Genomic DNA, 15,438 nt, shown 5'->3' on the forward strand with positions numbered 1-15,438 from the left:
GTATTAAAAGACCAAAAGCAGCTGCCCATTAATGAGGGCACATTAACGACACTGCTTTTGGCTCTTTTCCAATGTCTTGTGCTGCTAGCTGATGCCACCTACACCACACCAGGGCCTGAGTGACCGGCTGGGGCCACTTACACCACATCAGGGCCTGTGGCTCTGGCTGAGGCCACTTACACCACACCAGGGCCTGTGGCTGCTGGCTGAGGCCAGTTACACCACAACAGAGCCTGTGGCTGCTGGCTGAAGCCACTTACACCACTCCAGGGCCTTAGTTGCTATTGAGGCCACTTACACCACATCAGGGCCTGTGGCTCTGGCTGAGGCCACTTACACCACACCAGGGCCTGTGGCTGCTGGCTGAGGCCACTTACACCACACCAGGGCCTGTGGCTGCTGGCTGAGGCCACCTACACCACACCAGGGCATTAGTTGCTATTGAGGCCAATTACACCACACCAGGGTCTGTGGCTGCTGGCTGAGGCCAATTACACCACACCAGGGTCTGTGGCTCTTGCTCAGGCCACTTACACCACACCAGGGCCTGTGGCACTGGCTGAGGCCACTTACACCACACCAGGGCCTGTGGCTGCTGGCTGAGGCCACTTACACCACACCAGTGGCTGTGGATTCTGGCTGAGGCGACTTACACCACACCAGGGCCTGTGGCTGCTGGCTGAGGCCACTTACACCACACCAGGGCCTGTGGCTCTTGCTCAGGCCACTCACATCACACCAGGCCCTGCGCTTCTGGCCGAGGCCATCTTCACCAAACCAGGCCCTGTGGTTCTTGCTCAGGCCACTTACACCACACCAGGGCCTGTGGCACTGGCTGAGGCCACTTACACCACACCAGGGCCTGTGGCTGCTGGCTGAGGCCACTTACACCACACCAGTGGCTGTGGATTCTGGCTGAGGCGACTTACACCACACCAGGGCCTGTGGCTGCTGGCTGAGGCCACTTACACCACACCAGGGCCTGTGGCTGCTGGCTGAGGCCACTTACACCACACCAGTGGCTGTGGATTCTGGCTGAGGCGACTTACACCACACCAGGGCCTGTGGCTGCTGGCTGAGGCCACTTACACCACACCAGGGCCTGTGGCTCTTGCTCAGGCCACTCACATCACACCAGGCCCTGCGCTTCTGGCCGAGGCCATCTTCACCAAACCAGGCCCTGTGGTTCTTGCTCAGGCCACTTACACCACACCAGGGCCTTATTTGCTATTGAGGCCACTTACACCACACCAGGGCCTGTGGCTCTGGCTTAGGCCACTTACACCACACCAGGGCCTGTGGCACTTGCTCAGGCCACTTACACCACACCAGGGCCTGTGGCTGCTGGCTGAGGCCACTTACACCACACCAGGGCCTGTGGCTCTTGCTCAGGCCACTTACACCACACCAGGGCCTGTGGCACTGGCTGAGGCCACTTAGACCACACCAGGGCCTGTGGCTGCTGGCTGAGGCCACTTACACCACACCAGGGCCAGTGGCTGCTGGCTGAGGCCACTTACACCAAACCAGGGCCTGTGGCTGCTTGCTGAGGCCATCTTCACCAAACCAGGCCCTGTGCTGCTTGCTGTGGCCATGTAAAACACACCAGGTCCTGTGCTGGTTCTTGAGGCCATCTTCAACAATCCAGGGCCTGTGCTGTTGGATAAATGCCAAACTGAGCCTTTGGGTTAGGGTATTATGCAAACATGCAGGTATGGTTATAGGATTGTCTTCGTAACTTCAGGTACTTGCCACCTAATCACTTGAATCCATAAATTGAGACATTGTGCTGGGGCCAGCAGCTTACGGCCATACCACCCTGAGCACGCCTGACCTCGTCTGATCTCGGAAGCTAAGCAGGGCTGGGCTTGGTTAGTACTTGGATGGGAGACTGCCTGGGAATACCTGGTGCTGTAAGCCTTTCATTTTCATGTCATTGAACCGCTTTTGATCCAGAGAAGGGGTGTATTAAAAGACCAAAAGCAGCTCCCCATTAATGAGGGCACATTAACGACATTGCTTTTGGCTCTTTTCCAATGTCTTGTGCTGCTAGCTGATGCCACCTACACCACACCAGGGCCTGAGTGACCGGCTGGGGCCACTTACACCACATCAGGGCCTGTGGCTCTGGCTGAGGCCACTTACACCACACCAGGGCCTGTGGCTGCTGGCTGAGGCCACTTACACCACACCAGGGCCTGTGGCTGCTGGCTGAGGCCACCTACACCACACCAGGGCATTAGTTGCTATTGAGGCCAATTACACCACACCAGGGTCTGTGGCTCTTGCTCAGGCAAGTTACATCACAACAGGGCCTGTGGCTGCTGCCTGAGGCCACATACACCACACCAGGGCCTTAGTTGCTATTGAGGCCAATTACACCACACCAGGGTCTGTGGCTCTTGCTCAGGCCACTTACACCACACCAGGGCCTGTGGCACTGGCTGAGGCCACTTACACCACACCAGGGCCTGTGGCTGCTGGCTGAGGCCACCTACACCACACCAGGGCCTGTGGCTGCTGGCTGAGGCGACTTACACCACACCAGGGCCCTTTTGCTGCTGGCTGAGGCCACTTACACCACACCAGTGCCTGTGGCTTCTGGCTGAGGCTACTTACACCACACCAGGGCCTGTGGCTGCTGGCTGAGGCCACTTACACCACACCAGGGCCTGTGGCTCTTGCTCAGGCCACTTACACCACACCAGGGCCTGTGGCTCTTGCTCAGGCCACTTACACCACACCAGGGCCTGTGGCTCTTGCTCAGGCCACTTACACAACACACCAGGGCCTGTGGCTGCTGGCTGAGGCCACTTACACCACACCAGGGCCTGTGGCTGCTGGCTGAGGCCAATTACACCACACCAGGGTCTGTGGCTCTTGCTCAGGCCACTTACACCACACCAGGGCCTGTGGCACTGGCTGAGGCCACTTACACCACACCAGGGCCTGTGGCTCTGGCTGAGGCCACTTACACCACACCAGGGCCTGTGGCTGCTGGCTGAGGCCACTTACACCACACCAGGGCCTGTGGCTGCTGGCTGAGGCCACCTACACAACACCAGGGCATTAGTTGCTATTGAGGCCAATTACACCACACCAGGGTCTGTGGCTCTTGCTCAGGCCACTTACACCACACCAGGGCCTGTGGCTCTTGCTCAGGCCACTTACACCACACCAGGGCCTGTGGCACTGGCTGAGGCCACTTACACCACACCAGGGCCTGTGGCTGCTGGCTGAGGCCACTTACACCACACCAGGGCCTGTGGCTGCTGGCTGAGGCCACTTACACCACACCAGGGCCTGTGGCTGCTGGCTGAGGCCACCTACACCACACCAGGGCCCTTTTGCTGCTGGCTGAGGCCACTTACACCACACCAGTGCCTGTGGCTTCTGGCTGAGGCGACTTACACCACACCAGGGCCTGTGGCTGCTGGCTGAGGCCAATTACACCACACCAGGGTCTGTGGCTCTTGCTCAGGCCACTTACACCACACCAGGGCCTGTGGCACTGGCTGAGGCCACTTACACCACACCAGGGCCTGTGGCTGCTGGCTGAGGCCACTTACACCACACCAGGGCCTGTGGCTGCTGGCTGAGGCCACCTACACCACACCAGGGCATTAGTTGCTATTGAGGCCAATTACACCACACCAGGGTCTGTGGCTCTTGCTCAGGCAAGTTACATCACAACAGGACCTGTGGCTGCTGCCTGAGGCCACATACACCACACCAGGGCATTAGTTGCTATTGAGGCCAATTACACCACACCAGGGTCTGTGGCTCTTGCTCAGGCCACTTACACCACACCAGGGCCTGTGGCTCTTGCTCAGGCCACTTACACCACACCAGGGCCTGTGGCTGCTGGCTGAGGCCACTTACACCACACCAGGGCCTGTGGCTGCTGGCTGAGGCCACTTACACCACACCAGGGCGTGTGGCTGCTGGCTGAGGCCACCTACACCACACCAGGGCCTGTGGCTGCTGGCTGAGGCGACTTACACCACACCAGGGCCCTTTTGCTGCTGGCTGAGGCCACTTACACCACACCAGTGCCTGTGTCTTCTAGCTGAGGCGACTTACACCACACCAGGGCCTGTGGCTGCTGGCTGAGGCCAATTACACCACACCAGGGTCTGTGGCTCTTGCTCAGGCCACTTACACCACACCAGGGCCTGTGGCACTGGCTGAGGCCACTTACACCACACCAGGGCCTGTGGCTGCTGGCTGAGGCCACTTACACCACACCAGGGCCTGTGGCTGCTGGCTGAGGCCACTTACACCACACCAGGGCCTGTGGCTGCTGGCTGAGGCCACCTACACCACACCAGGGCCTGTGGCTGCTGGCTGAGGCCACTTACACCACACCAGGGCCCTTTTGCTGCTGGCTGAGGCCACTTACACCACACCAGTGCCTGTGTCTTCTAGCTGAGGCGACTTACACCACACCAGGGCCTGTGGCTGCTGGCTGAGGCCAATTACACCACACCAGGGTCTGTGGCTCTTGCTCAGGCCACTTACACCACACCAGGGCCTGTGGCACTGGCTGAGGCCACTTACACCACACCAGGGCCTGTGGCTGCTGGCTGAGGCCACTTACACCACACCAGGGCCTGTGGCTGCTGGCTGAGGCCACTTACACCACACCAGGGCCTGTGGCTGCTGGCTGAGGCCACCTACACCACACCAGGGCCTGTGGCTGCTGGCTGAGGCCACTTACACCACACCAGGGCCCTTTTGCTGCTGGCTGAGGCCACTTACACCACACCAGTGCCTGTGGCTTCTGGCTGAGGCGACTTACACCACACCAGGGCCTGTGGCTGCTGGCTGAGGCCACTTACACCACACCAAGGCCTGTTGCTCTTGCTCAGGCCACTCACATCACACCAGGCCCTGCGCTTCTGGCCGAGGCCATCTTCACCAAACCAGGCCCTGTGCTGCTTGCTGTGGCCATGTACAACACACCAGGCCCTGTGCTGGTTCCTGAGGCCATCTTCAACAATCCAGGGCCTGTGCTGTTGGATAAATGCCAAACTGAGCCTTTGGGTTAGGGTATTATGCAAACATGCAGGTATGGTTATAGGATTGTCTTCGTAACTTCAGGTACTTGCCACCTAATCACTTGAATCCATAAATTGAGACATTGTGCTGGAGCCAGCAGCTTACGGCCATACCACCCTGAGCACGCCCGACCTCGTCTGATCTCGGAAGCTAAGCAGGGCTGGGCTTGGTTAGTACTTGGATGGGAGACTGCCTGGGAATACCTGGTGCTGTAAGCCTTTCATTTTCATGTCATTGAACCGCTTTTGATCCAGAGAAGGGGTGTATTAAAAGACCAAAAGCAGCTGCCCATTAATGAGGGCACATTAACGACACTGCTTTTGGCTCTTTTCCAATGTCTTGTGCTGCTAGCTGATGCAACCTACACCACACAAGGGCCTGAGTGACCGGCTGGGGCCACTTACACCACATCAGGGCCTGTGGCTCTGGCTGAGGCCACTTACACCACACCAGGGCCTGTGGCTGCTGGCTGAGGCCACTTACACCACACCAGGGCCTGTGGCTGCTGGCTGAGGCCACCTACACCACACCAGGGCATTAGTTGCTATTGAGGCCAATTACACCACACCAGGGTCTGTGGCTCTTGCTCAGGCAAGTTACACCACACCAGGGCCTCTGGCTCTTGCTCAGGCCACTTACACCACACCAGGGCCTGTGGCACTGGCTGAGGGCACTTACACCACACCAGGGCCTGTGGCTGCTGGCTGAGGCCACTTACACCACACCAGGGCCTGTGGCTGCTGGCTGAGGCCACTTACACCACACCAGGGCCTGTGGCTGCTGGCTGAGGCCACCTACACCACACCAGGGCCTGTGGCTGCTGGCTGAGGCGACTTAAACCACACCAGGGCCCTTTTGCTGCTGGCTGAGGCCACTTACACCACACCAGTGCCTGTGGCTTCTGGCTGAGGCGACTTACACCACACCAGGGCCTGTGGCTGCTGGCTGAGGCCAATTACACCACACCAGGGTCTGTGGCTCTTGCTCAGGCCACTTACACCACACCAGGGCCTGTGGCACTGGCTGAGGCCACTTACACCACACCAGGGCCTGTGGCTGCTGGCTGAGGCCACTTACACCACACCAGGGCCTGTGGCTGCTGGCTGAGGCCACCTACACCACACCAGGGCCTGTGGCTGCTGGCTGAGGCCACTTACACCACACCAGGGCCCTTTTGCTGCTGGCTGAGGCCACTTACACCACACCAGTGCCTGTGGCTTCTGGCTGAGGCGACTTACACCACACCAGGGCCTGTGGCTGCTGGCTGAGGCCACTTACACCACACCAGTGCCTGTGGCTTCTGGCTGAGGCCACTTACACCACACCAGGGCCTGTGGCTGCTGGCTGAGGCCAATTACACCACACCAGGGTCTGTGGCTCTTGCTCAGGCCACTTACACCACACCAGGGCCTGTGGCACTGGCTGAGGCCACTTACACCACACCAGGGCCTGTGGCTGCTGGCTGAGGCCACTTACACCACACCAGTGGCTGTGGATTCTGGCTGAGGCGACTTACACCACACCAGGGCCTGTGGCTGCTGGCTGAGGCCACTTACACCACACCAGGGCCTGTGGCTCTTGCTCAGGCCACTCACATCACACCAGGCCCTGCGCTTCTGGCCGAGGCCATCTTCACCAAACCAGGCCCTGTGGTTCTTGCTCAGGCCACTTACACCACACCAGGGCCTTATTTGCTATTGAGGCCACTTACACCACACCAGGGCCTGTGGCTCTGGCTTAGGCCACTTACACCACACCAGGGCCTGTGGCACTTGCTCAGGCCACTTACACCACACCAGGGCCTGTGGCTGCTGGCTGAGGCCACTTACACCACACCAGGGCCTGTGGCTCTTGCTCAGGCCACTTACACCACACCAGGGCCTGTGGCACTGGCTGAGGCCACTTAGACCACACCAGGGCCTGTGGCTGCTGGCTGAGGCCACTTACACCACACCAAGGCCTGTTGCTCTTGCTCAGGCCACTCACATCACACCAGGCCCTGCGCTTCTGGCCGAGGCCATCTTCACCAAACCAGGCCCTGTGCTGCTTGCTGTGGCCATGTACAACACACCAGGCCCTGTGCTGGTTCCTGAGGCCATCTTCAACAATCCAGGGCCTGTGCTGTTGGATAAATGCCAAACTGAGCCTTTGGGTTAGGGTATTATGCAAACATGCAGGTATGGTTATAGGATTGTCTTCGTAACTTCAGGTACTTGCCACCTAATCACTTGAATCCATAAATTGAGACATTGTGCTGGAGCCAGCAGCTTACGGCCATACCACCCTGAGCACGCCCGACCTCGTCTGATCTCGGAAGCTAAGCAGGGCTGGGCTTGGTTAGTACTTGGATGGGAGACTGCCTGGGAATACCTGGTGCTGTAAGCCTTTCATTTTCATGTCATTGAACCGCTTTTGATCCAGAGAAGGGGTGTATTAAAAGACCAAAAGCAGCTGCCCATTAATGAGGGCACATTAACGACACTGCTTTTGGCTCTTTTCCAATGTCTTGTGCTGCTAGCTGATGCAACCTACACCACACAAGGGCCTGAGTGACCGGCTGGGGCCACTTACACCACATCAGGGCCTGTGGCTCTGGCTGAGGCCACTTACACCACACCAGGGCCTGTGGCTGCTGGCTGAGGCCACTTACACCACACCAGGGCCTGTGGCTGCTGGCTGAGGCCACCTACACCACACCAGGGCATTAGTTGCTATTGAGGCCAATTACACCACACCAGGGTCTGTGGCTCTTGCTCAGGCAAGTTACACCACACCAGGGCCTCTGGCTCTTGCTCAGGCCACTTACACCACACCAGGGCCTGTGGCACTGGCTGAGGGCACTTACACCACACCAGGGCCTGTGGCTGCTGGCTGAGGCCACTTACACCACACCAGGGCCTGTGGCTGCTGGCTGAGGCCACTTACACCACACCAGGGCCTGTGGCTGCTGGCTGAGGCCACCTACACCACACCAGGGCCTGTGGCTGCTGGCTGAGGCGACTTAAACCACACCAGGGCCCTTTTGCTGCTGGCTGAGGCCACTTACACCACACCAGTGCCTGTGGCTTCTGGCTGAGGCGACTTACACCACACCAGGGCCTGTGGCTGCTGGCTGAGGCCAATTACACCACACCAGGGTCTGTGGCTCTTGCTCAGGCCACTTACACCACACCAGGGCCTGTGGCACTGGCTGAGGCCACTTACACCACACCAGGGCCTGTGGCTGCTGGCTGAGGCCACTTACACCACACCAGGGCCTGTGGCTGCTGGCTGAGGCCACCTACACCACACCAGGGCCTGTGGCTGCTGGCTGAGGCCACTTACACCACACCAGGGCCCTTTTGCTGCTGGCTGAGGCCACTTACACCACACCAGTGCCTGTGGCTTCTGGCTGAGGCGACTTACACCACACCAGGGCCTGTGGCTGCTGGCTGAGGCCACTTACACCACACCAGTGCCTGTGGCTTCTGGCTGAGGCCACTTACACCACACCAGGGCCTGTGGCTGCTGGCTGAGGCCAATTACACCACACCAGGGTCTGTGGCTCTTGCTCAGGCCACTTACACCACACCAGGGCCTGTGGCACTGGCTGAGGCCACTTACACCACACCAGGGCCTGTGGCTGCTGGCTGAGGCCACTTACACCACACCAGTGGCTGTGGATTCTGGCTGAGGCGACTTACACCACACCAGGGCCTGTGGCTGCTGGCTGAGGCCACTTACACCACACCAGGGCCTGTGGCTCTTGCTCAGGCCACTCACATCACACCAGGCCCTGCGCTTCTGGCCGAGGCCATCTTCACCAAACCAGGCCCTGTGGTTCTTGCTCAGGCCACTTACACCACACCAGGGCCTTATTTGCTATTGAGGCCACTTACACCACACCAGGGCCTGTGGCTCTGGCTTAGGCCACTTACACCACACCAGGGCCTGTGGCACTTGCTCAGGCCACTTACACCACACCAGGGCCTGTGGCTGCTGGCTGAGGCCACTTACACCACACCAGGGCCTGTGGCTCTTGCTCAGGCCACTTACACCACACCAGGGCCTGTGGCACTGGCTGAGGCCACTTAGACCACACCAGGGCCTGTGGCTGCTGGCTGAGGCCACTTACACCACACCAGGGCCTGTGGCTGCTGGCTGAGGCCACTTACACCAAACCAGGGCCTGTGGCTGCTTGCTGAGGCCATCTTCACCAAACCAGGCCCTGTGCTGCTTGCTGTGGCCATGTAAAACACACCAGGTCCTGTGCTGGTTCTTGAGGCCATCTTCAACAATCCAGGGCCTGTGCTGTTGGATAAATGCCAAACTGAGCCTTTGGGTTAGGGTATTATGCAAACATGCAGGTATGGTTATAGGATTGTCTTCGTAACTTCAGGTACTTGCCACCTAATCACTTGAATCCATAAATTGAGACATTGTGCTGGGGCCAGCAGCTTACGGCCATACCACCCTGAGCACGCCCGACCTCGTCTGATCTCGGAAGCTAAGCAGGGCTGGGCTTGGTTAGTACTTGGATGGGAGACTGCCTAGGAATACCTGGTGCTGTAAGCCTTTCATTTTCATGTCATTGAACCGCTTTTGATCCAGAGAAGGGGTGTATTAAAAGACCAAAAGCATCTGCCCATTAATGAGGGCACATTAACGACATTGCTTTTGGCTCTTTTCCAATGTCTTGTGCTGCTAGCTGATGCAACCTACACCACACAAGGGCCTGAGTGACCGGCTGGGGCCACTTACACCACATCAGGGCCTGTGGCTCTGGCTGAGGCCACTTACACCACACCAGGGCCTGTGGCTGCTGGCTGAGGCCACTTACACCACACCAGGGCCTGTGGCTGCTGGCTGAGGCCACCTACACCACACCAGGGCATTAGTTGCTATTGAGGCCAATTACACCACACCAGGGTCTGTGGCTCTTGCTCAGGCAAGTTACATCACAACAGGGCCTGTGGCTGCTGCCTGAGGCCACATACACCACACCAGGGCCTTAGTTGCTATTGAGGCCAATTACACCACACCAGGGTCTGTGGCTCTTGCTCAGGCCACTTACACCACACCAGGGCCTGTGTCACTGGCTGAGGCCACTTACACCACACCAGGGCCTGTGGCTGCTGGCTGAGGCCACCTACACCACACCAGGGCCTGTGGCTGCTGGCTGAGGCGACTTACACCACACCAGGGCCTGTGGCTGCTGGCTGAGGCCAATTACACCACACCAGGGTCTGTGGCTCTTGCTCAGGCCACTTACACCACACCAGGGCCTGTGGCACTGGCTGAGGCCACTTACACCACACCAGGGCCTGTGGCTGCTGGCTGAGGCCACTTACACCACACCAGGGCCTGTGGCTGCTGGCTGAGGCCACTTACACCACACCAGGGCCTGTGGCTGCTGGCTGAGGCCACCTACACCACACCAGGGCCTGTGGCTGCTGGCTGAGGCCACTTACACCACACCAGGGCCCTTTTGCTGCTGGCTGAGGCCACTTACACCACACCAGTGCCTGTGGCTTCTGGCTGAGGCGACTTACACCACACCAGGGCCTGTGGCTGCTGGCTGAGGCCACTTACACCACACCAAGGCCTGTTGCTCTTGCTCAGGCCACTCACATCACACCAGGCCCTGCGCTTCTGGCCGAGGCCATCTTCACCAAACCAGGCCCTGTGCTGCTTGCTGTGGCCATGTACAACACACCAGGCCCTGTGCTGGTTCCTGAGGCCATCTTCAACAATCCAGGGCCTGTGCTGTTGGATAAATGCCAAACTGAGCCTTTGGGTTAGGGTATTATGCAAACATGCAGGTATGGTTATAGGATTGTCTTCGTAACTTCAGGTACTTGCCACCTAATCACTTGAATCCATAAATTGAGACATTGTGCTGGAGCCAGCAGCTTACGGCCATACCACCCTGAGCACGCCCGACCTCGTCTGATCTCGGAAGCTAAGCAGGGCTGGGCTTGGTTAGTACTTGGATGGGAGACTGCCTGGGAATACCTGGTGCTGTAAGCCTTTCATTTTCATGTCATTGAACCGCTTTTGATCCAGAGAAGGGGTGTATTAAAAGACCAAAAGCAGCTGCCCATTAATGAGGGCACATTAACGACACTGCTTTTGGCTCTTTTCCAATGTCTTGTGCTGCTAGCTGATGCAACCTACACCACACAAGGGCCTGAGTGACCGGCTGGGGCCACTTACACCACATCAGGGCCTGTGGCTCTGGCTGAGGCCACTTACACCACACCAGGGCCTGTGGCTGCTGGCTGAGGCCACTTACACCACACCAGGGCCTGTGGCTGCTGGCTGAGGCCACCTACACCACACCTGGGCATTAGTTGCTATTGAGGCCAATTACACCACACCAGGGTCTGTGGCTCTTGCTCAGGCCACTTACACCACACCAGGGCCTGTGGCTCTTGCTCAGGCCACTTACACCACACCAGGGCCTGTGGCACTGGCTGAGGCCACTTACACCACACCAGGGCCTGTGGCTGCTGGCTGAGGCCACCTACACCACACCAGGGCCTGTGGCTGCTGGCTGAGGCCACTTACACCACACCAGGGCCCTTTTGCTGCTGGCTGAGGCCACTTACACCACACCAGTGCCTGTGGCTTCTGGCTGAGGCTACTTACACCACACCAGGGCCTGTGGCTGCTGGCTGAGGCCACTTACACCACACCAGGGCCTGTGGCTCTTGCTCAGGCCACTTACACCACACCAGGGCCTGTGGCTCTTGCTCAGGCCACTTACACCACACCAGGGCCTGTGGCTCTTGCTCAGGCCACTTACACCACACCAGGGCCTGTGGCTGCTGGCTGAGGCCACTTACACCACACCAGGGCCTGTGGCTGCTGGCTGAGGCCAATTACACCACACCAGGGTCTGTGGCTCTTGCTCAGGCCACTTACACCACACCAGGGCCTGTGGCACTGGCTGAGGCCACTTACACCACACCAGAGCCTGTGGCTCTGGCTGAGGCCACTTACACCACACCAGGGCCTGTGGCTGCTGGCTGAGGCCACTTACACCACACCAGGGCCTGTGGCTGCTGGCTGAGGCCACCTACACAACACCAGGGCATTAGTTGCTATTGAGGCCAATTACACCACACCAGGGTCTGTGGCTCTTGCTCAGGCCACTTACACCACACCAGGGCCTGTGGCTCTTGCTCAGGCCACTTACACCACACCAGGGCCTGTGGCACTGGCTGAGGCCACTTACACCACACCAGGGCCTGTGGCTGCTGGCTGAGGCCACTTACACCACACCAGGGCCTGTGGCTGCTGGCTGAGGCCACTTACACCACACCAGGGCCTGTGGCTGCTGGCTGAGGCCACCTACACCACACCAGGGCCCTTTTGCTGCTGGCTGAGGCCACTTACACCACACCAGTGCCTGTGGCTTCTGGCTGAGGCGACTTACACCACACCAGGGCCTGTGGCTGCTGGCTGAGGCCAATTACACCACACCAGGGTCTGTGGCTCTTGCTCAGGCCACTTACACCACACCAGGGCCTGTGGCACTGGCTGAGGCCACTTACACCACACCAGGGCCTGTGGCTGCTGGCTGAGGCCACTTACACCACACCAGGGCCTGTGGCTGCTGGCTGAGGCCACTTACACCACACCAGGGCCTGTGGCTGCTGGCTGAGGCCACCTACACCACACCAGGGCCTGTGGCTGCTGGCTGAGGCCACTTAGACCACACCAGGGCCCTTTTGCTGCTGGCCAAGGCCATCTTCACCACACCAGGGCCTGTGGCTCTTGCTCAGGCCACTTACACCACACCAGGGCCTGTGGCACTGACTGAGGCCACTTAGACCACACCAGGGCCTGTGGCTGCTGGCTGAGGCCACTTACACCACACCAGGGCCTGTGGCTCTTGCTCAGGCCACTTACACCACACCAGGGCCTGTGGCACTGGCTGAGGCCACTTAGACCACACCAGGGCCTGTGGCTGCTGGCTGAGGCCACTTACACCACACCAGGGCCTGTGGCTGCTGGCTGAGGCCACTTACACCACACCAGGGCCTGTGGCTGCTGGCTGAGGCCACCTACACCACACCAGGGCCTGTGGCTGCTGGCTGAGGCCACTTACACCACACCAGGGCCCTTTTGCTGCTGGCTGAGGCCACTTACACCACACCAGTGCCTGTGGCTTCTGGCTGAGGCGACTTACACCACACCAGGGCCTGTGGCTGCTGGCTGAGGCCACTTACACCACACCAAGGCCTGTTGCTCTTGCTCAGGCCACTCACATCACACCAGGCCCTGCGCTTCTGGCCGAGGCCATCTTCACCAAACCAGGCCCTGTGCTGCTTGCTGTGGCCATTTACAACACACCAGGCCCTGTGCTGGTTCCTGAGGCCATCTTCAACAATCCAGGGCCTGTGCTGTTGGATAAATGCCAAACTGAGCCTTTGGGTTAGGGTATTATGCAAACATGCAGGTATGGTTATAGGATTGTCTTCGTAACTTCAGGTACTTGCCACCTAATCACTTGAATCCATAAATTGAGACATTGTGCTGGAGCCAGCAGCTTACGGCCATACCACCCTGAGCACGCCTGACCTCGTCTGATCTCGGAAGCTAAGCAGGGCTGGGCTTGGTTAGTACTTGGATGGGAGACTGCCTGGGAATACCTGGTGCTGTAAGCCTTTCATTTTCATGTCATTGAACCGCTTTTGATCCAGAGAAGGGGTGTATTAAAAGACCAAAAGCAGCTGCCCATTAATGAGGGCACATTAACGACACTGCTTTTGGCTGTTTTCCAATGTCTTGTGCTGCTAGCTGATGCAACCTACACCACACAAGGGCCTGAGTGACCGGCTGGGGCCACTTACACCACATCAGGGCCTGTGGCTCTGGCTGAGGCCACTTACACCACACCAGGGCCTGTGGCTGCTGGCTGAGGCCACTTACACCACACCAGGGCCTGTGGCTGCTGGCTGAGGCCACCTACACCACACCAGGGCATTAGTTGCTATTGAGGCCAATTACACCACACCAGGGTCTGTGGCTGCTGGCTGAGGCCAATTACACCACACCAGGGTCTGTGGCTCTTGCTCAGGCCACTTACACCACACCAGGGCCTGTGGCACTGGCTGAGGCCACTTACACCACACCAGGGCCTGTGGCTGCTGGCTGAGGCCACTTACACCACACCAGTGGCTGTGGATTCTGGCTGAGGCGACTTACACCACACCAGGGCCTGTGGCTGCTGGCTGAGGCCACTTACACCACACCAGGGCCTGTGGCTCTTGCTCAGGCCACTCACATCACACCAGGCCCTGCGCTTCTGGCCGAGGCCATCTTCACCAAACCAGGCCCTGTGGTTCTTGCTCAGGCCACTTACACCACACCAGGGCCTTATTTGCTATTGAGGCCACTTACACCACACCAGGGCCTGTGGCTCTGGCTTAGGCCACTTACACCACACCAGGGCCTGTGGCACTTGCTCAGGCCACTTACACCACACCAGGGCCTGTGGCTGCTGGCTGAGGCCACTTACACCACACCAGGGCCTGTGGCTCTTGCTCAGGCCACTTACACCACACCAGGGCCTGTGGCACTGGCTGAGGCCACTTAGACCACACCAGGGCCTGTGGCTGCTGGCTGAGGCCACTTACACCACACCAGGGCCAGTGGCTGCTGGCTGAGGCCACTTACACCAAACCAGGGCCTGTGGCTGCTTGCTGAGGCCATCTTCACCAAACCAGGCCCTGTGCTGCTTGCTGTGGCCATGTAAAACACACCAGGTCCTGTGCTGGTTCTTGAGGCCATCTTCAACAATCCAGGGCCTGTGCTGTTGGATAAATGCCAAACTGAGCCTTTGGGTTAGGGTATTATGCAAACATGCAGGTATGGTTATAGGATTGTCTTCGTAACTTCAGGTACTTGCCACCTAATCACTTGAATCCATAAATTGAGACATTGTGCTGGGGCCAGCAGCTTACGGCCATACCACCCTGAGCACGCCCGACCTCGTCTGATCTCGGAAGCTAAGCAGGGCTGGGCTTGGTTAGTACTTGGATGGGAGACTGCCTGGGAATACCTGGTGCTGTAAGCCTTTCATTTTCATGTCATTGAACCGCTTTTGATCCAGAGAAGGGGTGTATTAAAAGACCAAAAGCAGCTCCCCATTAATGAGGGCACATTAACGACATTGCTTTTGGCTCTTTTCCAATGTCTTGTGCTGCTAGCTGATGCCACCTACACTCACCAGGGCCTGAGTGACCGGCTGGGGCCACTTACACCACATCAGGGCCTGTGGCTCTGGCTGAGGCCACTTACACCACACCAGGGCCTGTGGCTGCTGGCTGAGGCCACTTACACCACACCAGGGCCTGTGGCTGCTGGCTGAGGCCACCTACACCACAC

At 58.9% G+C, this 15,438-nt stretch overlaps 7 non-coding genes across 7 annotated transcripts; all 7 read left to right on the top strand.

The window, feature by feature from the left end:
* The first annotated feature begins 1,801 nt into the window (after positions 1-1,801).
* On the top strand, positions 1,802-1,920 carry LOC146676375 (5S ribosomal RNA). The gene has a single exon (XR_014910798.1). It is a non-coding gene; the product is annotated as a 5S ribosomal RNA (ribosomal RNA).
* A 3,240-nt stretch (positions 1,921-5,160) lies between these two features.
* On the top strand, positions 5,161-5,279 carry LOC146676376 (5S ribosomal RNA). Its single transcript, XR_014911277.1, has one exon. It is a non-coding gene; the product is annotated as a 5S ribosomal RNA (ribosomal RNA).
* Positions 5,280-7,327: 2,048 nt separating this feature from the next.
* LOC146676377 (5S ribosomal RNA) lies at positions 7,328-7,446 on the top strand. The gene has a single exon (XR_014911278.1). It is a non-coding gene; the product is annotated as a 5S ribosomal RNA (ribosomal RNA).
* A 2,050-nt stretch (positions 7,447-9,496) lies between these two features.
* On the top strand, positions 9,497-9,615 carry LOC146676378 (5S ribosomal RNA). Its single transcript, XR_014910839.1, has one exon. It is a non-coding gene; the product is annotated as a 5S ribosomal RNA (ribosomal RNA).
* A 1,336-nt stretch (positions 9,616-10,951) lies between these two features.
* On the top strand, positions 10,952-11,070 carry LOC146676379 (5S ribosomal RNA). Its single transcript, XR_014911279.1, has one exon. It is a non-coding gene; the product is annotated as a 5S ribosomal RNA (ribosomal RNA).
* Positions 11,071-13,596: 2,526 nt separating this feature from the next.
* On the top strand, positions 13,597-13,715 carry LOC146676380 (5S ribosomal RNA). The gene has a single exon (XR_014910799.1). It is a non-coding gene; the product is annotated as a 5S ribosomal RNA (ribosomal RNA).
* Positions 13,716-15,008: 1,293 nt separating this feature from the next.
* Positions 15,009-15,127, top strand: LOC146676381 (5S ribosomal RNA). Its single transcript, XR_014911280.1, has one exon. It is a non-coding gene; the product is annotated as a 5S ribosomal RNA (ribosomal RNA).
* The last annotated feature ends 311 nt before the right edge of the window (positions 15,128-15,438 follow it).

The sequence above is a fragment of the Rhamphochromis longiceps genome, linkage group LG3, assembly GCF_057381845.1.
Source record: "Rhamphochromis longiceps isolate RC_006_pf linkage group LG3, R_longiceps_female_GT1.1, whole genome shotgun sequence".
Lineage (NCBI taxonomy): Eukaryota > Metazoa > Chordata > Actinopteri > Cichliformes > Cichlidae > Rhamphochromis > Rhamphochromis longiceps.